Source organism: Solea senegalensis, linkage group LG1 (genome assembly GCF_019176455.1).
Source record: "Solea senegalensis isolate Sse05_10M linkage group LG1, IFAPA_SoseM_1, whole genome shotgun sequence".
Classification (NCBI taxonomy): Eukaryota; Metazoa; Chordata; class Actinopteri; order Pleuronectiformes; family Soleidae; genus Solea; species Solea senegalensis.
This window is the reverse complement of record NC_058021.1, coordinates 30,968,713-30,994,695: the sequence shown is the minus strand read 5'-3', so window position 1 is coordinate 30,994,695 and position 25,983 is coordinate 30,968,713. Positions and strand designations below refer to the sequence as shown.

At 40.4% G+C, this 25,983-nt stretch overlaps 1 protein-coding gene across 2 annotated transcripts in view; it reads left to right on the top strand.

Moving 5' to 3' along the window:
- qtrt2 (queuine tRNA-ribosyltransferase accessory subunit 2) overlaps positions 1–25,983 on the top strand; it is a 50,265-nt gene that overhangs the window by 20,486 nt on the left and 3,796 nt on the right. The gene's annotated exons all lie outside the window — the stretch shown is intronic.

Genomic DNA, 25,983 nt, shown 5'->3' with positions numbered 1-25,983 from the left:
AGATCTTATCCAGGTTTTTGTCATAAATGATATTTGCCCAGGTTATGATTATGTTAGGTTATGACACTTAAGAATCATTACAAATTTCCTGGAATGTGTTTGAAATACTAGTATTAGGGAACAAACTGAAAAGAAATATTTAATCTTTCGAAGTATGAATGAAGTCGTAATATTACGAGAATGAAGTCGTAATATGAGAATAAACTCGTAAAAAAATTGTAATATTATGGAAAAAAGTCATTATGAGAAACAATTTGTAATATGGGATTAAAGTCGTAATATTACGAGAATAAAGTCGTATGTTACGACTTTACTCATGATGTTCTGACTTTATTCTCATAATATTACGACTTCATTCTTGAAAGATTAGTACTCGTAGTCTTTATTTTGTAAATGTAATAAACGAAAAATAATGTTGTGCAAATGTGATATGGAGTTGCTAGATATGTGAGTTGTTGAGTTATACCAAGTACCCAGAGTACTTGAATTCCTTGTTTAGTTTGGATGAGAATCAGTTATTCAGTTTGAGGAATTCATAAATGCTGATTAAGTTTAATTTACTGGTGGTGACTTACCCAAATATCAATTTACTATTCGCACCTGCTCGACTGCACATACTCACTAATCAAGATTTGATTTTGTTGCACCCAGCTCTAAAATGAATTACACTCACAGAGTGCAGCAAACAAACACACTGCAGGTTTGTTGGGGTTGACCTGAATTCACACTGTATTGGAAGAAGTTTTGTTTTTAATATTTGTCCCTGAGTCAGCAGAAAAAAAAACATGCCACTATAAGAAAAAAACTATTACTTTTTTTTTATATATATAGGAAATATTGACCCAACATATTTGTCTTGATCAATAGCAGAACAATTCTCCCAGGACCACGAGGGGAGCATTTGAAAAAAGCATTTTTTCATTTTCGGCACCTTTTAAATTGTGGGTGTTATGACGTGTTCCCGAAGGCCTGATTATTGTGAGATGTAGTAACAGCTGTTTCTGTCTGGTGAAGCAAGAAATCATAATTTGTGCCTTTTTTTTCTCTGGTCATTTGTGAAATCTGCTCTAAATTAAATGTCTGTAGTTGACTGTTGAATTTTTTTATTCCTGCTGCCCTAGATATCACAGGAAGTTGAGCAAAAGTCAAGCTGTACTCTCCTTTAAGTAGGTTGTCTTGTCTTGGTGAATTTTGAACCTGGAGTGTGTGAGGAGTTAACTTAAAGGAGTTTATTTGAAACTATTTGGCCATGGAGAACAGAAAAGCATATAGGACATGAAAAGATCAGACACAAAAGAAAAACATTACAAACATGGCTTTGTTTTGTTCAGGTTGGATATGGCTGAAGGTATGAGGCTTCTGCTGAAGAGGGCTTCATTGCATTTCATACTTTTGAATCTCCTTCATGATGGTAGGAGTTGGAAATGAGGATGATGATGAGTGGGTGTGTGGTGTCCTGTGATATTGCATGTGTGTGATGGCCTTGCTGTTTTGTTCTTGTAGGTTTGGAGTTTGTAGATCAATTATTTTTGTGTGTTGCATGTTAAGGAAACAGGTGGAGCACAGTATAGCAAGATGGTTTGTACAATGCTTGTAAAATGACATATAATCATCTGTCTAATGACCTTTTACATATTTCATTAGAATCACAGAGACACAATCTCGCTCTCTCTCTCTCTCTCTGGAATAATCTGCTCTCTGCTCCATTATCATTAATATATTTTGGGTGCACCAGGCTCTGATTGGCCGCTTACTGGCAACATCTTTTTCTCAGAGACAAGCTCAGTTTGTACAAAAACATGGACAACCTGGAAATTCAGCCAAACAGCCATGGCTCTAGGTTTATAAAAATGATATTTAATAACGCTGATGACTGATCCGAGGGAAGGCGTTGTTCAGCATAATTTCATGTCTGAGCTTTTTTCAGAAAAGGAACAAAGGAGATGTTCAGTATAAGGTTAAATTAATTGTTAGGCTGGTGTTTGTAAACACAGCAGAGACAAAGCTGGGCCCCTCCCACCCTGCTCATTACCAGCGGCACAGCAGTCTCTGATAATAAGTGTCCTAAGGCCTGGGTCATGCATTCTGTATTCACGTGTGTCCGTATGTACGCTGAGGTCTGCTCGCGTCAGTCATCTGCCTACATGGATGAGTCTGTGCGCTGTAGCCCCTGACTGCGCGTGTGCTCCCTGTAGTACAACATTATCCACTGTTTCTCGGAAGGTGGTAACCATGGAAACTTAGTTCGGGTTACACAAGGAAGTCTACCAGTACGCACACGTGTACAAGTCAGCACTCAGAGTGTACAAAGAAATACAAATGAGCAATAACACCTGGTGAGAAATTGCTTCTAGTAGGAAAGGCACATTTGACTGAGTGAACATGCACAGAACTCGACATGGACCATTGTATTTGGATATCTAGGGATGTTATTTGTTGATCCAGGTGCAAATCTCAAAAGTGTAAAGTAGTAAAATTATACATGTTGTAATAAAAATACTACTGCCTCTCTGGTCAAACAGCAGCCACTGGCTCTCTCCGTCTACGCTTGTGACGCCGTCTTGTCTAATCAGTGCGAGGCTCATTGTCCCAGACTCCTCCCCCCTTTTACACTGAAGCTGTCGCTTCATCGCCTATTTCTACATTGATTAAAGCATGGCACAGTGTTTCACTGTGAGCACCTTGTTTGACAGCTGCAACTCTCCACTCTTCCTCCTTCCCTCCGCTCTTAGCCCACTTCTTGGCATTTTTAAAAATCAGGCATCATTTCACCATTAGGTGGCGGTACAAGTCTGGACTCAGGGAATGGGACGCAAAGAAGAAGAGAACAATACTACAGCTCCCTCAGACACATCTGGTTCACAGCTGAAAGGCCCATCAGGCAGGGAAGTTGGGATGACTATCCTTGGCGACTACTTCTTTTCTTGCCGAAATGTTTTTTCTGTCTGGTGAGTGGTGCAGGAACCGGGAGTTCAGTTCACACATGCACTGTCCAAGCACACCCAACGCACCCTCAGCGTTAATGGCGCAATTCGTCCAAGCGAAACATCTGGCTTTCCGCGGACGCAGAAAGCATTGACCCTAGCCATAATACTGGCTCTGTGCATGTAGTGAAACTATGCCTGGAATGTTTTTTTATAGGTGCGCATGTAAACAGATTCTCTTCAGGGTTAGGGTTTGTTAGAAGCTACAGTTCTTAGCAGTAGTTCTTAGTGCATACACTGCAATCTATACATCTTTGTTGTAGAAAAGCTAAAATGCTAGCACAGAAAACAGGCTCTTAATCCACATCTTCTCCTTCAGAGAAGTGTATGAAGACCAACCCATACACTTGTCTGAAGACCAACCAGAGAAGTGTATGAAGACCAACCCCTAGGCTGTAACCTGATTGTCCCGCCCCCTCACTGTTCATGGCTGGAGGATGATTGACAGGGATTACTTTTGGATCTTATTATACTCTGTTTGTGAAAATGCTGCGGTCTCTACACTCGTCTCTGTATGTTAGAGACTGTTTCGGCGAGCTAGTCAAAAGTGATTTGCTGTACTTGAAGTGTTTACAGCAAAATTGGAATCTCCAAGGATGCCTCTCTACAGTATTTATTGATAGGCAGCCTGTTTCACAATGAGTGATGATTTATGGATTCCTCCTCTCCTAATGGTGTGATACATGTGGGATATAACCTTGAAGGAGTTGTTTATGAGATATCCTTAAGGATCACGGAGGGGTAATTTGTGATGGATCTTCACGCAAGTCATATTTGATTGCCATCCCCCCCTTTTTTTTTTCCACGGTTCATAAGGGGGGCGTTGTTAAAAAGAGAGAAACGATGTGCGGTACAGGAAGCCTTAATGATGGGGACTTTATGCGATTACCTTGCCATCAATCCTAACTCTTTCCACTGCAAATCATCTATTCATAAACAAGTCAGCTGTAATATAGAGTTGTTTACAGTCATTTCTGAAGTTATTGCGTATAAAATAAAACTGCAATATGGTCTTGTTTGTGTAATATAAATTCCTTTTATAGAATATAAAGTTTATGGGGGGGGGGTGCCTTCACACATCACAAGTCATTTATCTCGTGTTGCCTCAGCAACAACAACCGCTCACAGCTTCTTTGTCCCTGTCTGGTTTGAATTTGAATCAGGTAACACATGAACAGTGAGTTCACACGCGATCCATCTATTGTGAACCAGGCCAAGGTCAGCTTGTTACATTCTGCTTCATGAAGAAATGTCCCCATAATTCGTCCATTTAAAGGTCCAAAATAGGCAACGTCTATTGCTGAATTCACGCATGTATGCATGTATGTGTCACCACTTGGTTTTTGGCAAGTAGCTATTGGAGGTTAGCAGAGCAGAGCAGAGCAGAGCAGCGCATTGATGGTTATGTGATGTTCACCATGTCCACCACTAGTAGGTGCATTTTATTTAACAAAATACATGGGTAAAAGGGTCTTGTTTGACAGCTCGAACATATGCATGATTTTGATTGTCTAACGTTGTTATCAGTTACTAAAATGTAATATATTACGTATTACTTGTGTTTAACCCTTCACTGGGCAAAGAACTACATCTGGTAACTTTCCCAGACATCCAAAACCGTTCTTTGAACTTAGAAACACATCTGCCAATCAGCAGAGATCCAGTACGGTCATACGGGTCAGTCTTCTCCTGCATCTACGGTAATATCTCAAAGACTAATGATGGAGAGTTGATGAAATATCTAAAATGTTCAATGTTCTAAAAATAATGTTCCTTTCACTTTATTTGTCTTGTTTATTCTTATATATACTCTTTTTTTATATATATATATTTTATTTACCATACACAGGCATGGAACCATGTATGGTACCTTCATGGACCTTGATTTTCTACATGATCCTCCAGTAACTCTCTAGGTTTAAAATTTTGATTGCATTTCAAGGCGTGCCCTGTAAAGTAATACGTTATGTTAAAAAAAGTTGCTTTCTTTTTTACCTTTGCATTATTTTTTTTAATCAAAACACCTGCTGGAGCATCGGCCACAGGTTAGGCCGGGGTTTGAATCTCATACTGTCACTCTCGTCTAATTCGGAGGGATGAACTACAAATCGATGTTCAACACAGCCAGGTTTTCTTTCAGTGATCCGGCTCAACAAAACCCGTGGGAAGAAAATGCTGGTGTTTTAAATGAATAAGTTATTTAATTTTAATAAAGGGAGTAAAAGCAAACCTTTTGGGGGCAAAGATGACCTACCTTAATGGTAATTCAATTCCTGCCAAAAAACCCTCTGTTACACACCGTATGTGACTTTTCTTTGTGTTTGTGATTTGTCACATGCATCGAATCTCAGGTGTCAGGGCTGAAATCAACAGAATCTGATTGTAATGACAGCTTTTGTTGTGAAGTGTGCAACTCAACATCTTGTCGAACGCTTGCAGAGCCTTGATTAAATAGTGATCACTGCTCTGATGAAGGGAGGCATCAGTGGAGGATTGTCAGCACGGATGGCTAGGATCCACATAATGTGGCGATAGGTGCCGGTGTTTCTGTCAACTTGGTTTGCAGGGATGGGAGGTAAAATCATAAAGTATTGAATGGGGAATGAAAAGAAGTGACGTGAAGGAGTGAAGTGACGGCAGAGAAGTGACAGCTGACAGCCTTCGAGGAAGCAGGCGACCGGTGCAGAAAGTGAAATCTTAAGTGAGAGGAATGATGAGCATGGAGAGAAATCCAGTTGTTCCTGCTTTTTTACCACACTGTTTTTTTTCTTCTTTCCTTCACAAGTGATTATAGCCGTTAGCAGACAATCGGAGGTTCATGCGTTTGAAAGGTACATCAAAAGCACATTGGCGTGCTGCGCTTTAAGTCACATCTGTTGCACAGTGTGGAGTAGACTCATCTGAAAGGGTGCTTATTATTAAGCAGGTTTTTCCTTTAAAGATCCCCTCCAGGCACAGTTTGTAAAATATGAAAAAACACACAGAAGAGAGCGATATTTTTGTTTTTAATGGATTTTCTTATTAATACAAGTCCAATAAACAACCAAAGAAATTCTTATCTTTTCCCTCAGTGAGAACGACAGTCTATGAATATGTAAATGTACAGATGCCTCAGGGCCGCTGCTCTGTGGCCATCACTGCTGGTCTTCTTATACCTTTGAAAAGAAGTCTGGCTGTATTATCATTTAAGCTTCATATTTCTTTTTTTGTAAGCACAGAAATGACTGGATTGCTTAAGAGCCTGCTGCGACTGAGTGCCACGGCTCATTCACATTTATGACCGACGGAAACGTGTCATTAAGGAAGCTCGGTGGATCCTGGTGTAGTCGGTTTGTTGTAACTGCTGGAGTTAGGAATCTGATCAGAGCCAGGAGGTCGTCAGTGTAAATCCCAATCCTGTAGATCAGCAGTTACTGGAAAAACTCAAACTCAACTCAACCGTCAATTTGAACTTCAGTGGGTCGTCTTGACCATGTCTGCATGTCTAAACACACTGAGTTACTGAGATTTTAGACATTTCCCTGGTAGTTTTGGAGATTAACCCACATTTTTAGGGTTGTTAAGTCTTTTTTACTGATCTACAATTCGGCTTTGTTCGGCTTGATTCTTGTGTTGGATGTCTCGTCCTGTAACGGCACTCTGACAAATGAGTCACGCATAGTATCGCCTCTGCTCACTTGGAACCAGTCAGAGCAGGTAGTAAAAAATGTGCCTGGTAGCAGGTACTATGCTAAATGAAACGCAACTTAACCGTGCCATGCCGAGTCGAGTCGAGCCGGTGGAAACACGCCATATTAGTCTAAAATGGTGGTTCTGAAAGTGGGGTCTGGGGACATCTGTGATGTAATTAGGGTGGAGTGGCTCAGTGGTTAAGACTGGTACCCTATGTGCGAAAGACGCAAGTTCGACTCCACCGTTGGCTGATTGTACTCAATTCCATTGTAAGTCGCTTTGGATAAAAGCGTCTGCTAAATGACATATAATGTAATGTAATTATTATATAAAATGATGCTTTATTGAGCAGGACACCCGGCGGTAATTAGATATTCAGACTTCCGGATGCTTTCATGACTGCACTGGACAACTGGTGCGATGGCGGTTGAAATAGTGCGAGTTACTGCATGAACAAAAGTCTGTCAAGCTGAAGGTTATCGCTGCTTCTGCTGCTGCATCAGCAGACGCCTGGCGTCTACATCTCGACTGTGTTTTGACCATAGCTGTGTGAGTGCAGTTAATTCTGAGAATTCGAGGACACCGCAATCACGCTTGTTTGGACAACTTTTCAGGGAGATGGATGTCAGACATGAGATCCACTGCTATATCACTGTGAAGTGTGTCTTTCTCGTAGTAAAATTTTTACTGCGGGTGATGGGTAGATTGATGGACGGATTGATTTTGTTGATTCCAGCGGCGCGGTGTCAGACACCTTACAACTCTTAAATTATATAAAAGCTCAGAGGTAACTGCATAGGAAGAAAACGCACACTGCAGAGGGTTTTTTTGTTGTTATAATGGCATTGAGAATGACAAATTGGAGTCAGCAGGGCCTTTGTGTTAAGCATGCATCTAGAGCAGTGGTGTCAAACTCATTTTAGTTCAGGGGCCACATTACAGTGCAATCAAGTGGGCCGGACCAGTAAAATAATTGCATGATAAACTATAAACAACAAGAACTCCAATTGTTTCCCCTTGTTTTTACATTCAATGAAGAATCTTTGTACAAAACATATAAACAACACGTAATTTCGTCAGAAAAAATAAGTGCAATTTCAACAATGTTATGTCTAAGTTTATGTGCATTACAACTACAGATCATAGTGGATCTACAAAGGTGCAAAACACTTGGACCTGGAACTGATATATATGGGATTTTATATGGTATTTTACTGCAAAATGTTCACAAATTCATCCTGTGGATCCTCTGGTGGGCAGGTTCTGGCCTGTGGGCCATATGATTGACACCCTTGATGTACATTGTAAAGCAGGCACTACAGTCCACATTAAAAATATTGAAAGAGCATTGAATCCCTCTCATCCTCCTCCTCCTCTTTAGAGACTCAAGATTGTGGAACTGACCGTGAAAGTAGGATCCATGAAGATCCACAGAAAATTCCTTTTCCACAACGTCAACATAAACTGAATTTCCAGGCTTTAAAATTAAATTCTAAGTTGTGAATCAACTGTAAATCAGTGAAATTAGTATTTAAATTTAACATGCTTTAATATCACGTCATCATGTCATTTTATGACTTAATACATACAGCTTTATTTTTTTTTCGTCCCAAGTCACAGAAAGTTTGAGGACCCCTGATATAAAGCAAATAATGTGCACAGATATTTCGTATTAGTTCTTGTTATAATCTTCCAGAGCCGACTTCTACCTCTTCCAGTTGTAATCACAGAATCAATAATGTGCAGGGCAGGGTAGTATCAGTCTTCACCCTGACCACCAATAAAACACAATCTCTTCCATCTCATCACTGTGTTTCCAGGACAGAAACTTCAACATTTCAACTGCACAATCCCTCTGGAAAAAAAACTTTTAGAAAAGATTAACCTTGGTTTGTTTTTTGAGGGTCTGTGACCGGCTGCCATCGCTTTGCATCACACACGTATTTGTACATCTACGACAGATTCCTCCCCGCTCTCTCCTCCAGCTCAGGACAGGAGCATAAAAATCAAGACAAATATACGACAGGTATCTTGTTGTGAGGGGGGGAGGGTCCTGTCACACAGATGTTTAAAGGTTCTGGCCTGGCTAGCGGCGGTGAGATTGTTCCTGCCGCTGTGATAGAAACACGGACACTAATTAAGTGTGAAGGCAATTTCCTTGTGTTTCGATTAAATCAAGGGTCGGATGGTGTGATGGCGGCGCAGTTGTGGATACTATGCATTCAGCCCATAGGATCCCTGTCAGAGGTCATTCCCTTCACCCTCACCCTCAACATACAATATTCAACAACCACTCCTCGGCGGGAGATTTTAAGATTCTTTTTTGATGTTTTTGTTTGCTCCACATACATTAGTGACAGCTCAGGATTATTGAAGTGGGTGTCACATATTGCAACCGGCATGAAACATGGACATTTGACTTCATTTAACCCTTAGAACACAGGCTGCCTTTTTCCATTACTATGTTCAAACCTGCAGTATATACAGAGGCTATAAGAATGTGCACTATAGAGTGTCTTATATCCTTTTTTACAGCACAGCCTAGACAATCTGATTAAAAAAAAAACAATTAAAAAAAAAACATGTTTTCACACCTGAGCAAAAATTACTCAAAATGTTTAAAATTGGATTGCTTGGCTTGTTTTTATTAACACAAATATATGAAAAAACATTCTATTTTGTGACTTCTGCACAATTATTGCTACTTTATATAATGCTTCTAAAAATGTATATAAAATTAATCATAACTTTGACTCAACAACACATAAGGAGACTAGTTTTGTAAAGACTAAATATGTGACCTTTTAACGCACACACCCATCATTATGTCCATATAAGGAGTTATTATATGTTATTATATTATATTTATTATTCCCATGGCAAATTACCAAGGGTTAAAACTAAGGGTAACTAACCCTAACGGTTAAAAACATACAGAAAAACAGACTTTAGTCATTCAAAAAGTATCTACATGTCCTCAACTATCTTAAGAATCTGCCACTTTTCTCATCATTAGACATTTGTGTTGCTTTGAAACCACACACTCCACACGAGCCACAGTGGAAGCAGATCCTTATTCTGTCCCAGGACAGTACATCCTATCATTATTATTGCTGATGTCATGTATTTAAAGAATATGTTTTAAGGGGGAACTATGTATGGATATTTATAGGTATTATGAGGGGATATTATGGTGTTAACTCTATTTTCTATAGCTATAATATAATAATGATTATGCTTGGAGATGTGTTACCTATCCGATTGAGTTCTCCCAGTGAGTAGCTGATTGATAGGCCTATTTAAAGCTAGTGGGGAGACGGGGTGGGGAGAGTGCTTTCACATGGCTGTAGGTCAGCTTGCTGTGAGGTTGCCTTTTTCGTGCCTCCACAAGGGAGTTTTGTTTTGCCTATGAAGGGCTGGTTTGATTTTTTTGATTTCCAAGTATTTTCTTTATTATTTTTTTGTTATTTTTTGTGCACGTGCGCATTTGGCAATAAACCAGCACCATTTTTTCACTTGAACCCTCGAAGCTGTGTCCTGCTTTTTGCACTTTGTTGCGTCCCATCCCGTGTGTGAATCGGGGGGGGCATACCCCCTGTTCACACCATCCATCCATCCATTTTCTACTGTTTTATCCTCCACGGGAGAGTTGTGGAGGGGTGCTGTGCCAATCTCAGCTGACATAGGGTGAAAGGCGGAGTACACACTGGACAGTTCGCCAGTCCATCACATTCACACCTATGGTCAATTTAGAGTGACCAATTTACCTAATCACCTGTGGGGAGGAAGCCGGAGAACCTGGAGTAAACCCACGCACACACGGGAAGAACATGCAAACTCCATGTAGAAAGGCCCTCGTTCCAACCGGGTATCAAACCCGGGTCTTCTTGTTGCAAAGACAAGAGTGCTAACCACTACACCAACCGTGTGGCCTTGCACCAGAGAAAAATCAGCAGTTTTGCTTCTCCTGCATTAACTGAACTACTGTAAAAACACAGATTTTTTCTATGGAGAGTGAGCAGGAAAAGGCTTAAGATATCACAGACTTAAGCACAGATGCATTTTATTCAGTGAGCCTTTTTTTTAGTTTGGTGTTTGCTCACAATAATTCCTGTAGTTGATGACCCCTGGTTCTACAGAACTCTCTGTGAGGACAGAGCTTCTCCTTCTTGCTCCTGACACAGGGGGAGAGTGTATTTCTGTGAATGATAGAGCCAACACGCTCATTTGAAACCTGGCATTTCTCCAGCAGTTTGGCTGTTGTTGATGAAATGGCTGTCAAGCAGCCACACGCGGACACAAATCTCTGCTCTTGTCCACCTCTGTGCGCCACAAGTCTTGAGCTCAGTTACTCACCGCCCACTTGGGACATTTAGCAGCGCGCGGTGGCACCTGTGCTGTGATCAGCAGGGCGGATGAACGGGGTACAAATTTAAAGTGGGTTATTTAGATCTGCCTTTCAAGTGCGCTGACTTATACAAGCAGAGTCATTTGAAATGTCAATAAGCATTATAGCACCCTCTTCATGTGTCATTAGTGCTGTGTGTGGCAGTATATAATTTTCTGTATGCATATCTATGTTGATGAGAGGCATTTACGCTGCTGCTGCTGCTGCAGGTGTTAAATATTTTACGTACATTTTCCATATACTGTACATGTAAAAAAAGATAGCTGAAGAAAAGACCAGATGTATTCAAACGAAACAGAAAATGATGCACATATAAAGTGCACAAAATCTGCCATTTGTCACAAAGGTAAATGTTTACAGGTGCTGGAAAAAGGAAGAGGATATTGTTATTTCAGGCTTTTGGTCCCTAAAGCCACATGCCTCTTAGATACTTAGCCCCTGTTGCTGTCACAGAACCTTATATCTCTTCAGCTCAAATACACAAAGGAGCTTGAAAAAGAAAAATCCCAGTGAGTGTCTGTATTGCTCTATTTTCAATTAAAATCACCAACTGGGACACCACAAGTCACAAATCCAATCAAAGTCAAATCATTCTAGGTGTAGTGTTTATATGCGAGGCTTGAAATTGCATTGCTAGAGGAAATAAAATAACGTATATGAAAAATGTTTGCTCTTGCATTTGCACTCGGGACTGATTTCATTGACTGGAGTGTGACAACAAACCAGTGTTGCGGAAATATTTAATAAAAACATTCCCTGCATATAAGCAATGGTAAGAAAAAAGATTCCTTTTATAAAGTCAACCCAACACCCGAGGCTTAAAATTAGTCAATTTATTTTGTGCACCTGTCTTAACTTTTATTTAAACTAAATCTTTACGAGACAGTTATTGATGTTCTCCTCGAAAAATGCACTTTTTTTTCCCCCTCTCTCGCTGTTTGCTGATGAATCACAGCCATTTTTTTATTTATTTTTCCTCTTCTCTCTGTGACTTTGCATTTCAGTGTTGTTGTGGGTGCCGCTGATTTTACAGCCAGCTGTGTTGGGTTGTTGTTGCTGAAAACTGTGTGTCTGAGGTCAGACACACAGTTCGCTGCGGGGCCAAAAGAACAGCTGGGCGAAAACAGGATGCCGCCTGCAGCTGAAGAAAGGCCTCACAATCCTCTGTCTGACTACTGAGTAAGCTTAGTATGTATGTGAGCACACATGTGCTCATGGCACGCTTGGATATTTGTCTTCGTTTGTACACTGCTAGGCACGGTTATAGCTCAATTTGCATGTGACCTCTGTTCTGCTCCCAGTGTATCACCGGTGGTGTTGGTCTGGCTTTGGGAATAAGATGACAGTAGCTGGTTAAAGAAGCCCCCTCTCCGTGGCGCTCCAGGTACTCATTAAGTCTCAGATGGAGGCGCAATCTTTCATGCTGTAAGTGACATATCAACAGCAGAGGAGGCGATGAGATGAGAAGAGATGGGGAAAGAACGTAGCACAGGGGAAATGGGGCAAAGGCGAAAGTGCACGTTTTGAGACAAGGAAAGGAAAAAGTGTCGCAGGGAAACAATTTCCTTCTGTGTCACAAGGAGCGGGATACTGTTAGCATTTAGTGATTGAGATTGTTCTCTTTAGACGTCCTCTTAATTGTATAAGTGCACACTTACACAATTGTGTCGAGCATTAGGGTAGCGTTATGGGAGGAATTGTGTGGAATGAAAGTCATCTATTTGTGCTCATCGATTAAACATTTTTTCCCCGGGGTCTTTCAATCTGCAGATTTAATTAACAAGTTTCACAGGACTAACAGGCAGCAGGGGCCCGCAGCTGGGCGAGTGAGTGAGGGAGAGTGGATTATGGTGGTGAGAAATAAAATGCAGAATATGGAAGAAAGGAAAGGTACGCGAGACAAAAGAGGCGTTTGGTATCAGATGGAGACGAAGCCTTGGGCAACGGAGAGGGTAGTGAATTAAAGAGAAGGTGATAGATTAGAGCAGGAAAGAGAACAGCGAGCGAGTGAAACGGAAACGCAACCAACAATTGAAAGACCTTTTGTTTTTCAAGGAGCAAGTGTGCTTATTGTGTGACAGAGGAGGAGATTGATCACGTGAAAGTTGTATATGAAGCTGGTTTTGCAAAACAAGGACATGGTTAGATGGTGTTACAACCAGGCCGATGGGGTAAAACTGATCGCAAAGAGAACAAGGAACGAGGAAACTCCCAATAAACCACCAGTGACACATTAAACAAAGCATTTAAAAGGTTTATTTAAAAACAAGCAGGGGATGTCTGCTGGCAGTCTGACTGTGAGTGCTTCAAAGGAACTCCACTGCAGCTGGGATGATCAGGCCTCTTATGGTGCTTTTACATTGTTCTCTACTATACTTTTTATGCTTTTCCATTAGGGATACCTGTGGTATTTATATATATTATTTATATATATTTTATATATATATTTTTATATATTATTTATTATATTATTAAGTATATTAGGGTACCTGGTACCTGGTCTAAGTTGTTTTCACACATAATAGTCTCCGCCAGACTTGCTACGATTGGGGACTTGCTTTCACACTTTCGCACTTTAGTGAAACGAACCAAACCTTTTGAATAATGTATTCCCCTCCTTGCCTGAGGCAGTGCTGCATCAAGAATTACAAACAAAGAACAAGAAAACTCGCTCATCTATTGGTTAACGCAAGGCAACTTCTTCCACCACATAAGAGCAAAACATGGAGCTGCATCAAATCCTGTCGGCTATCATTCTACACACACATATGTTTTGGTTGTGTTGTACCCACAATGCCCTGCGTTGTAGTCTGCTTCCTGTGAACCAAGCATCAGAGTTCGGTTGCACATTCACACCTCCCCAAATGAACCAGACTTTCCGAGTAAACGAACTAGGCTTCCATTATGTCCGAAACAGGAATCAAACTGGACTATGCCAAACTGTAGATCACTTAAAAAGACATGAAAATGTGTTGATCTCCAACATTTAGCAAGGAAATGTCTAAAATCTAAACATTTAACAGAGGAGTCTGGTGTATTTGCTGAAAGCCGGCAGTCATGAGACCAAATTACAACCTGTGTAGCTGTATTTCAAATCGGTGACTGTGTCAGACGGAATCTGTGCTCCATAGACTCGCAGATAAACCATTAAGTATTATGTGTAAATATTCTGATGTCAAAGACACGTGTTTTTGACCTTCATCATTAAATTCCTTTTAATATGAGTCTGGACAAAAAATGTGCGGAATGAAAGTAGTGCATTGGGAGCGGCGCTTACAGATCAGAGAAAGATATTTCCAACTCGTATAACTCTTGACAAGAAAGCATATTTCCTTTAGTCTGCTCCTCCGACCACACATAGCCTGCAGATGAAACATTCAGCTGCAGCACAGTCAACTAGGCCACAACCACCTATGCATCATCGCTAAACAATCAATACACGAAAGCCTGACAAACATGGACACAGCACATGTGTGATTGGGAAGCGCAACGACCTGGAAATGGAACGATTCAAACACGAGGACACAAAAGAAGCAGACGAGGGGGGAATTAAAAAAAATCTTGGTGTGATGTGCAAAGTATCTCACCCAGCAGAGCGTGAAAAACAGAGGAGGGGAACATGGGAAAGTGAGAGCAAAAGTGTAGAAAGTGGCGAGATCAACCGTTAAACGGAGAGATGGGGTGTTTCTGTCGAGGTACTGCTTGAGAAGAAAAAGAAAAAATATCCAATCCAATATTACTTTATTTACAAAGCACTTTGAAAACAACAGCTGAAACAAAGATATGCTGTACATTAGAGATAAATAGACCTAAGATACAACATACAATTAAACAAAATACTGTAGAAAGTATAAAAACACCAATAAACCCATACTGGGTCGAAAGCCAAAGAGTAAATATGTGTGAAGGTCGTGTCTTACATGCAGTGGAAGATTGTTCCACAATCTCAGCACAGTGACAGAAAAAGCTTTGTCCCCTCTGAGCTTCTGTTTAGATTTAGGTATCTGTAGGAGCAGCTGATCAGCTGACCTGATGGACACCAAATTCAAAATGGCCAACTTCCTGTTGAGTTGAGAGCCATGGTCTCAATTTACTTTTTTGTTCTTATTGGTCTGGTATTAGTCAAGTTCCCACCAAGTTTCGTGAAATTCGGTGCAGGGCAGCCAGTCATATGTTCCCTCTTACACGCTCCAGTTAAAAGACGCGCAGCAGCGTTTTGGACAAGCTGGAGACGTTAGAGTGAAAACTGTAATCCAAGCGAGATGTAATAAAGGGTAGATTTTTACCTTTGCCAACTGTCTTAAGATTTAAGAGTCTTGAGACTCCACTACTGCACCAGTCCATACACAATCACTTCTGTCTTCCTTTCATTCCTCTCTTGTCAAGACACGAGGCATCCTTCCACTTTAGGGGAAACAAATAGTATCATACGTTGAAAAATAAGAAATAATCTGGAATGAAGAAAGGAGAAATGGACTTGTCCCTCCCAGTTCCTGTGTAGTTTTTCTCCTACTTTAATTGGAGGTAGAACCTGCGAGTGAGGTGTTTAATTAGTGAGCGACTGTGGTAGATTGGAACTAAATGATGTAATTATTTAAAAACTGCAGGTACTTTGGCCTATATACGAGGGAATTTAATACCATTTCATGACCGTCGTTCCCTTCAAATGAACACACAGGGATTTTTCTCATAAATCAGTCACACAGAAAGCTGCTCGGTGGAGGGAAGGCTCGAGTTAAATTGCTTGACATGTGTTGAGGGTCTATATAGTGGGGAAGGGCGTATGTGACCATGCATGGGATGCATTACTTATGCAAACCAACACATTATTGAATATGTGCCTCTTTTTAGGGACCACATCTTATCTGCAACCTAGTGCAATTAATTTGCAAGATTCAGCGCGTCTTCTTGATAGGTAGAATAATCACTTATAATTGCCATAATTTACCCCAGAATTAATCAGTTTCTCCGGGGAAATAGAGGAGATTATGTGCCGGGAGACGTTCCGAGAGCAGATTGCTCCTCAGATGAATCCTGATAGGTGTTGGTAAGGTAGTTGTGGATCTATCTTTTTTCCTCTTTCTTCCACCACCGCTCATTAATTCCAAAAGTAGCTCCCTGGTTGAGACCCCGGCTTGCCGATAATAATCACGCGGCCGCATTGTGATGGTAATTCTGAGGGCAGCAGCGTTTGCCCTTTAATCTCCTCTGCCCGCTAAGGATCTGAGAAAACATCGGAATGAGACGGCAGCGCACGGTCACTGTGCTATGTAAACCTTTTGAGTGTTTCTGTGTGATTGTGTGTGCCGCTTCGTGTGTGTGCGCGCATAGTAATGAAAACTGTGTGTGAAGTTTTTCTCTGGAGCTTATCATGTTGCATGCGGGGCCTTGTTAATTGACTGTTCACTCTACATTTTCAAATAGCTGCAGTTGGGAGTCTACGGCATGTGTGTGCTGTTCAAATGTCAGGATAATATTACATGGAATATACATATTTTTTTCCATTTTACTTGACATCAGAGCAGGTTCAAGCTCTACAACCTCCCCCCTGAGCCACTTTTATTGGGTACACCTAATAAAGTGTCAGGCAGGAGTGGCACTCGGTGAGGTCTTCTGCTGCTGTAGCCCCATCTGCTTCAGGGTTTGATGTGCCGCTGATAACGAGTGGTTATTTGAGTTTCATTTTTGTGTGTTACTGTTGCTGTCTGCCGTCTCTCGTTTGTCTGATTGTTCTGCTCTGACCTCTGGCATCGACAAGGTATTTTCGCTTAGAGAACGGCTGCTCACTGTGTATTCTGTCCTTTTTTAAAAAAAACAAATCTTTGTAAAGCCAAAAATGGCTGTGCATGAAAATACCAGCTGATGATGATGATGATACTCATGCTCAGACCAGCGTGTCTGGCACGAACAACCAAAGTCACTTCAAGGTCCAGTGTATAAGATTTAGATGAAATAATTTCAGATTGGCAGATTAGCACAGAATAAGCCCTTTATATTTACGTCAGGGATGGCTTTGCTCTGTGGAAGTTTCTTTGTTGGACCACCATGTTTTTAATGGACAAACATAACCTTTTGAGTCTCTACATGTTTGTGAGGTGAGAGTTATAGAGAAAACATCATTTCACGACAGACGCTGCCTTCATTAAACACATTCAGAGCCATTTTATGGACCGTCATAAAATTAAACATGTCATTGTCAGTAAATATTCAGCTGCAACATGCAACTTCACCTGTAGATGTTACTAAATCCTACACAGTGTACCTTTTAAACCTTTTGTTGTAGCTTACTTCCCCATTCTGATGCTCGGTTTAGACTTCAACAGGTCGTCTTGACCATGCCTGTGTGCCTAAATTCGTTAAGTAGCTTCCATTTAATTGGCTGATAATGAACAGTGAGAATACTTTCAGATTTCTAACTTGTCTTGTTTAATTCACTGTAAGATTGAAATATCTTATTTACTATAGCCATCCCTTACCAGAGTCTTTATGATGATAATAGTTTCCTCAAATCCTGTTTGTCATGAAACACATAAAGAACATTGGCCCAAGAGCACTTTGCATTAGTCCAAGTGTTTCTGAAAGCTGAGACGTTGCACGTCAAAGCCAATGTGTGGTTATTACGGTAATTTCACTTGCGCTGTTGCAAGAAGCCGGCGAATCAGTGTCTTGGAAAAACATCTGTACATAAGTCTCCATTTTTTGGCCTGTTTTTAGACATTGAGACAAAGACTCAAACAAATGTTCTTTTAAATATGTTTTATACCGTTCAATTTTCAAATTTAGCACAAAATCTGGTGTTAGTGTACAATTTCAGTGTTTTTCTTCATTTTAAATTGTTAATACACGATTTTACCATGCAGTAAATTGTAACTGCCAAATTATTTGTGGAAAATGGGCAAAAGACAGATACATTTCTGTCCCTTTTATGGTTAAAATAAGCAAAAAAAAGTCCAGACGGACATTTTGAGGCTTAGTTAGAGGGTAAATTCCTCATTGAAAAGACCCAGACACACACAACTTGGGATGCATGAAGGAGATGTGGGTGTTTGTAAAGGTTTGTTATGCATAGGAGCGTTCGGCCTCCGCCTGCAATGAGAACATGTAGAAATTTACATGCTATCAGGAGCAGCCCACTGTGCTGGTGAAGATAACAATCGCCCACAAACTCTAGTCACGTTTTTGGATTTAACACTCAACTAAGCAGAGTGAACCGGCCGACCAGTGCAGAATGACCCTGAAACAAAGTCCTAAGACTAATGAGTCTGAGAAACTACGGGAGCGATGCACAGATAATCCCTGTAGCTCGGGGCCTCCGACATCTCAAGAAAGGCTCCTGCATGTAATAGGTCTGTAATACGATGGAGTATTTAGAGAATTAGTAACTATAATATAAGTGTAATCACTGGGCAGTGAATACAACCTTTTTGGTGTCTTGTAAGATGAATCCACACAGGATATTTTTAGGCTTTTTTCACCCCTGTTTTTTCAGACCGAACACTTATCTGATTTGATTACATTTTAGGCAGCAACAAAAATAATTTGTCTGCGTTTTATTCTTGGTGTGAGTTGTGTGGTAAATGACCAAATCTCAATCTTGATACAGTGACCGCCTCTCGTTATCTCCTTTCCCAGAAGGCGGCCCGGTTTCAATATCTCCACGAGCAGAAGTGCTACAGAAACACAACTGATTTTGTCTAAACTAGAACCTCTCACCGGCTTTACTGTGATTATATGTCACTGTATGTGAGTGTTTTCATGTATGTGTGGGATACCCTCATCACTCGCCTTGATCTCCTCCAAGTGGTCCACATGATGGAAGGGCTTTAAACGGCTTTACGGTAATATAGAGCATAACCACACACACATTAATACACCCAGCTAAAATAAATGCATTTCCTGTCCACTTTATTAGGTACAGAAGACACCTCATAGTGTCAGGAGGAGTGAAGCCTTCTTACCTTAGTGGTTATTTCTGTAAATTTGAACAAGCCTGGTCTTTCTCCTCCAGTAGCAACAAGGCATATGTTTCTAGAAAAGTGCTACTCATTGCGTAAATTCGAATTTTCTGTTAACCCTAGAGATTCTGCGCAAAATATCCCAGAAGACTCTGAAATACCGCACCGTGTTCAAAGTCACTTCATTCACATTTTTATTTAGTTTTTCTCAGTGTGTCTAGTGTTTAGTTCTCATGTGGCCCGGAGATATCCCCACACTCCACCACCACAAAATCCCATTTGTTTGTATGTAAAGACAGCGGCAGTGAAGAAAGACGGCTACACAAAGACTAAGAAGCAAATCTCAAAAATGGTCTCTGTATACCCACAAACGCTCCCTCGGGCAGGTCTGATATAGTTTTGCTTTACTGAGCTCCATTTTTTTCGGATGAAAGACGCCTGCTTCTGTTCACAGAGATCAAAAGGACTCTTTTGAGAATATTACCATAAACAACAACAAAGAATCAGCTTTAACCCTTCTGTTGGCACGGGTACTTCTCATTACCATAACTCCTAGACCGTTTGTGATAACCAGAAAATGGAAAAACTCTGGACTGGCGATCTGTCCGGGGTTAACTTGCCTTTCACCGTATGTCAGCTGAGATTGGCACAGCACCGTGCGCGACTCTCACGTGGAGGATGGAGTGGTAGAAGTAGACAGAGAGCTCTCTTTATGGTTCCCGTGGAACGACTGAGATTCACCGGCGCGTCACACGTTTGCGACGTCGATTTTGGGACAATTCTACAGCCATAAAAATCTAAATCATATTTAATGTACAAAGCATCATATTTAATGTACAAATATAAAGATGTAACCAATTTTCTCGTCACTCTAAATGTCAAGCCATTACTCAAAACTTGTGGGAGGCAGCTTCTTGCCCCCGAGTTGATAATGTGACAGTATTTGAGACCTCATCCTTAAAATGGCATCAAATTAACAACAGAGGTAGCACTAGAGGCGACAGAGGAGAGGACGATTGCCGTGCTGCTTTGACATGATGGTAGGAGGAAAAGAGTAGGAGGCAATGGAGGAAGGGGAGAGGGGACATACTCACTGTCAGTCAATATGTGTAATCTGTCTGTCTGTAATCAACCTTTTTAATCCATCATCATTAGCCACAGCTAAACACTCAAACTGCCTATTACATCTGTCCCTCCACCCACAGAAAATGCACAAAGCCTCTCATAACCACCAAGACAAGGGGGGAGAAGCAGAAGGAGACGTGCTATTTGTGTTGGAGCGGTGGGAGTTTTAGTCATCGTATTTTTTTTTTTCCACTCTCCTGTTTTGCCTCGACATTCACTCACGTGTCTAAAGTGGAGCAGGGATCTTAGAAATGAAAAAAATAAGTAGTCTGACCATGTTGTGAGTGAACCCACGTTGTGCGGCGAAACGTCCCCTTCCTTCTGTATCCTGCTGATAAACATTCAAACACTGCACTGCATTCATCTCTCTTCCTCCTACATGTCACCATACCGAGCGCGGCAAGCTGAACCCTCCCACTGGCCGTTCCGTCATGAATGGACTCCTCCATTTCTTTTTTTTGGTTTCACTTAGACCTGTTTACCTGTGTGCCATCATGCACACGCTTCAGGAGAGCAAGCACCTGTTTGTGCTCGCACACGCGTGCACACATCAGTGTCATCTCATCACCATCACGCAGCAAATCATGTAATCCTCAAAGCCTGTGTATTCACTCAGGCATACTGTATATGCATATAGCTGTACACTGTGTTCTGACAACAACATACAGATGCGTGTGTTAAAGTGAAATGTAGGCACATTTGAAATTAATGTGATCCTGAAATAAATATTCAGGAGCACAACTGTTTTGTGAGCAAAGAGACGATGTTTATTTCTAGGTTTGCTCCACACGCTGCAGGAGTCAAAGTCATGCATGCACTGTAGATCAGACACTGTCAGCTTTATTTGTTACCTTGTTTTTAACACAAAAATACTAGAATGTTATTAAATGTTAATATATTATATGCTATTAACATATTATTTGTATAAGCATTATAAAATGAAGAGTAAATAGATCTATAATAGTAGGTTAGGTAACAATATATAAATATAAATATCCAAATATCCAAAGAAAATGCTTTAAATCTTAAAATCTTAGGATGTAAAAACCTAATTTCATGTCAGTCTGACAGTCACAGAACAGAATGAACTGTAGGAAAATGAAGTGATTTTGCAAACAATATTTGTTTTAACTCAGTGGCAACTGGTCGTGTCATCACACATAACACCTGAAACAAACTCTTTCTTTTAAAGCGGAACTACGCAGTATTTTTACACTAACTTAACAGCTTCATAGTCACTGTGATGATTAAGGCCACGTCCAGATGGATGATGAAGACAAGGAAGGTAAACATCAGTTAATCCATGCGGTGTGTTGGCAGACAGACGAGGAGGCTTGCAGGTCTGAGGTCAATCAATCGTAGAGATCCAGTTTGTTTTCCAGACAAATATTGACTAGGAAGTCCTAAAATGTGCCAATGAGCTGTACAAGACATGTCTTAACATGAAACGCAAACAATCTTTTTCTTTGCCCTAAACAAAGAGTGGGTGATGGAGCTTCAATTTCCTTGAGGGAACCTCCCAAAGGGATCAATAAAGTTGTCTGTCTGTCTGTTCAGGAAATACCGTCCACACGGAACCCCCTGAAACCACTCAAAACTGTAGGGGGAGCTCCGTAGAGTTGAAGGCGAAAGAGTGACCGGACTTGCAAAGTTCCACTTTAAAGCCTTGAGTTTCACGATTAGACAGTTTGTGACACATGCTGTATTTTGTCGTCTCTTTGCCTATAAATTGGAACATAATTTACAAAACTGACACCATATTCTACCCATGAAGATCTGAAACTAGTGATTGAGACTCTTTAAATACTCAGGAAAATGTTTACGGACGTTGTAAATTAAGGGCGAACTAGGCTCACTTTATTTTATTTTTCTGCAAACAGCAGTCGCCTCCTAGTGGCTGTTCAATATATTATTACTTCCTGGTGAGCTTCAGTCTGTGGTTTTCGCAGGTTAAGCGATCAAGCTGAAAAATCATAATAAAAGTTTTGCTTTGTTATTTAGGTGCAAACATCAAACAAGTTAAATGAGATTATTTCAACAAAACAAAAAACAACAAAAACATGCCAACCGTGTCTGTGTAGTTTGAATTAATTATTTGCTGTTTTAAACCACTTTAATTGGAACCTAATCAAAACCTCTATGTGCTGCCGCGTCTCCTCGAGGAGTTCGTTCAGTGTTTCTTCAACATTGTCTTCAGACCTAATCTGATCCCTGACTCCACACTTTTATCTGACGAGGCAGCATTTTTATTCTCCCTCTAAATGAGCAGATCGAAAAGTCTTTTTTTTCCAAGAGACAACAAACAACACATTTCCCCAGGACATTTTTAAAAATAAATAAATAAAAAGAGAAGAAAATCTCATTATCCATGTATTTTCCATGACTGGAAAACTTTTTTTCTGGGTTTTTCAGGGTGTAAAGGAAACAACTGTTGTAAAGAACTTTGTGTGGTGCAGAACCACAACACGTACATTTCCTTCACAAAATGTTTGCATTACAACAAAACCGCTGACGGTGAGCGTTAGTCAAGCTCCATCACATGAATGATGGAGCTTGTGGGCTGTGAAAACATTTAGCCACATTGGAGCTCTTTGGAAATATGTTCTATTCCCATGTCACTCTCCCGTTATGCCTTCAGGTGCTGCATGTGTAGAAGAGTCTGTCGGAATCAATGTAGAGACACGGAGAATACATTTCTTTCAGGGACAAAATGTCAACTGTGTACACAAGACATCATATAAGAAAACCACGAGTGGCATGAAATTGGATGAGCACATACATACACATTATTAATGTTACCCTGTAACCTCTCCTTCCCTTTTGGCACCATCTAAGAAAGAGATGTAATATCTTTTTTTTAGCCTCACTACATCTAAAGATGAACAGAATTTCATTAGAATGTTAAGTCTGTTGCGCTGCTTCATCTCATCATAGACGGACACCGCAGCCTCTGGGGGTCTTCACCGAGGCGCCAGGTTTTAGATTATGTTCAGATTATGCAGTCCATTTACAGTTAGAGGTGAACGAGTGACTCGCTGTTGTCACGTGTGCACAGCTGTGCCGCAGTTATCACTTAAATGCATCTTTAATGGAATCAATTAGTATTCAAATTTCAGAACAACTCGTCACATCACTTCCATTTTTAACAACGTTCTATATACGCGTTTATATTGTGTTATAGTTCAGGAAACATACAACTCTAATATAGCTTTTATTGCCACATTTTTTGCCACATGATTATGATGATGATGATAACGTACTGGTGGCTCACACTGTATCGCGCTCCAATAAACAAAAGGACACACTCACACATAAGACACCTGGTGCGTCATCATAATAAGTGGCCTCAATGGAACAAGGCTGAGTCAACGCAATGGCACAAAGTGTCAGGGGAGCAGGTGTTGATGCCTCTCAGAGAAATAAGAGAGCTTGAGATGTAGGCTGAGGAAGACCAACCTCCCCCCACCCCCACCGCCACAATCCTCCATTACCTATCTCCACACTCTACCCTTTTCCTTCTGAGAGTCATCTTTAATCTCTTGTTTTATTTCTTTTCCTTTTGGCTTTTCTCCGTCCTACTTTTCTTTGCCTGTGCTGGGGTTCTGGGAAACCCATGAGAAAAAAGTACATTTTCTGTTTAGCAGTTTAAAAAAGAACGTTTTATATATATATATATATATATATATATATATATATATATATATATATATATATATATATATATATATATATATATATATATATATATATATATATATATATATATATATATATATGTATATATATATATATATGTATATATATGTATATATATGTATATATATATATATATATACATATATGTATATATATGTCTATATCTATATATATATATATATATATATATATATATACATATATATACATATATGTATATATATGTCTATATCTATATATATATATATATATATATATACATATACATATACATATATATATATATATATGTATATATATATATATATATTCCTGCAAGACCTTACTGGAAGTGATTACTGGAATTCATAAACTGAACCATAATCATTCTAATTCAAGCCATATCTAACCACCCAACAACTGTGTGACCAACAGCATGATCAAAGTGACACCCACATAAGTGCCTTTCCTTTTTGGGATTTTTGAGAAACCATGGTGCGTTTTCACTTAAATTACGCTGGGGAAAAAGAAAGAAGTACATACTCGCAAAAACACTTTTCAGATGACCAGGAACTCTAGAGGGGCAGGGACTGTGGGGCTGTGTGTTGAAGAATGCTGATTGGTGGAACACATTTTGCAGCGGTTTAAGCCAGTGCGGCTGCAACCCAGGCGAAGAAAGAACTTATTCTTTTCTGTCATTTCAAAAATATGGAGCAAATGAAAAGGACCTACAACAAATGGACGGACGATGAGGTCCAGGCTCTTCTGGGTGTATTTTCTGAGGAGGAGGTTCGGCGGGACTTCACAAAACGATTGAGTGTTTTTTTCTGGAACTTTGAGGTGCGGTGGAAATGCAAACCACACACATTACCAGGAATTAATTTATTATTTAATTTAAATAATAATTTATTATTTCCCCAGGTAAATAATGCCGTTTTTCCACTACATGGTCCCAGCACGACTTGCCTCTGCATGTTTTTTTTCCTTTTCCATTAGTGATAGTACCCTGTACTTTTTTAGTACCTGCTCTGGCGAGGTTCCAAGCAAGCTGAGCCGATACTAGACTGCTGGCCACTGATTGGAGAATCAATCCGAACAATGCCAGACTTTAGATCAGCACAGTCTGTGCTCCGGTCATGCAGGAAGTACTGAACAAATCTTTTTAATTTACTGATTCTAATGATTCAGTACATCGAAAACAACTGCTTTACAAGTCCCTAGTTTGTGTGTTTGTGTTGCGTATAAAAGTTTCATGCACCCATGCTGTGATGACCCCACCCACGTTGAGTAGGTAATATATTGTAACGGAGTCGAGCTGTGCCGAGGCGAGGTGAGCAGGGACCATGCAGTGGAAAAACGGCGTAAGTTCCTGGGGAAAAAGCACCTTCCTTGCCCTTTACTCTTAAGCCCAATCTTGCTTGCTCGTGGTGCAGTCAACCATTTCGGCTCACTGGAAGAATCTCAGACCTGAAAGACTTCATCCTGATTTTTTTGTGCAAGTTCAAATAATTCAACTGGAGCAACTGAAGGGAACGACACAAATTCCACATCTTTGCAGCATTTGTTTGATCCTCGACGCCTCGGCAGAGATGAAATTCCCATCTATTCACATCTTTGCTTTAACATTGTCAGTAATCTCATCACAGCAAAAATTGCCACCGGGTTGAGTGTGACAGCACAATAAGTCTCCCGATATCTTTCCGAGAAAAACACACACACACACACAAAAAAGGTTGTTCTTATTCCAAGCAATATACAAACAAACTGTCATCGTCCTTTTTTTCGTTTTATTTACAACACAAAGCAGCCAACGTTGTGTCCGCGACATACCTGCTCACCTCATGGTTTACAATCTTAAATCTTTTTGTTAATATCACAAAGCTGCTGCTTTCATCGGAGCATCAGGCGAACCAGAAGGCAGCTCTTAATGACTGGGACATTTGCCACCAAACAAATCCCTTTGGAAAAAAGCAAAAACAAACACTGAAAATGTTTCCACTGTGCTTCACAAAATCTAAATCTCAAATTTCTAATCAAGCCACACGGCACACAATCCCCCACCCCCACGTCAATATATATGACAATCAAAGTCATGTGACTCTTGGCAGCGACCGTTAAGATCCTTCACGCACAACTCAAGTGAACTTGAATTTTTGATTCTTGC